Raw genomic sequence first — 692 nt, forward strand, 5'->3', positions numbered from 1 at the left:
AACATAGTTTTCCAGATGGGTACCTGCAAAAAAAGGGAATTTAAAGCAAATATAAATCTTTTCACTAAGAAGAAAGAACTGAGGAAGGATCATCAGCGGGCTCAACTGGAACAACATCGACAGATGAGATCTCAGCTTGGCTTGCAGCAAGGGGCACAGTTGAGCTTGAAGAAGGTACAACATCCGAAGCAATTGCAGCATTCACAGAGGCTTCAGCGACGGGAGTTTCAACCAAGGGAACTTCAACCTCGGGAGATGAAAAATCTTGTGTTTGTTGAGTTCGTGCGATGGTTTCATTCACCTTGGCTAATTATGATTCAAGGTTGAAGTCCTCTTGACCCATTTCTAGTAAGGTTGTCACGACGAAAATTTAGGAAGGCCCAACTCACCTCAACATCAGTTTTTTCCTCAAGGATTTCATAATCCCTTTCCCAAGCAGCGACCTCATTCTTGAGTCCTTCATTCTTAGCTAATACAAAATCATAAGAAGATTGAAGGGCGGCATGAGAATTCTCCAAAGCATGCATACTATCCATAGAGGCACGAAGATCCTCCTGTGCCTTAGTCAAATTCTGAACTAACTCCCCGGCATAAATTTCTTTTTGGTTCAAAAGATCCTTCAATGCCCTGATTCTTCACTGGCCTTGGATAATTGTTCAGAAAATGAAGTCTCAAGACGTTCTCTTTCTTTT

Source organism: Nicotiana attenuata, unplaced genomic scaffold, assembly GCF_001879085.1.
Source record: "Nicotiana attenuata strain UT unplaced genomic scaffold, NIATTr2, whole genome shotgun sequence".
In the NCBI taxonomy this organism is placed as follows: domain Eukaryota; kingdom Viridiplantae; phylum Streptophyta; class Magnoliopsida; order Solanales; family Solanaceae; genus Nicotiana; species Nicotiana attenuata.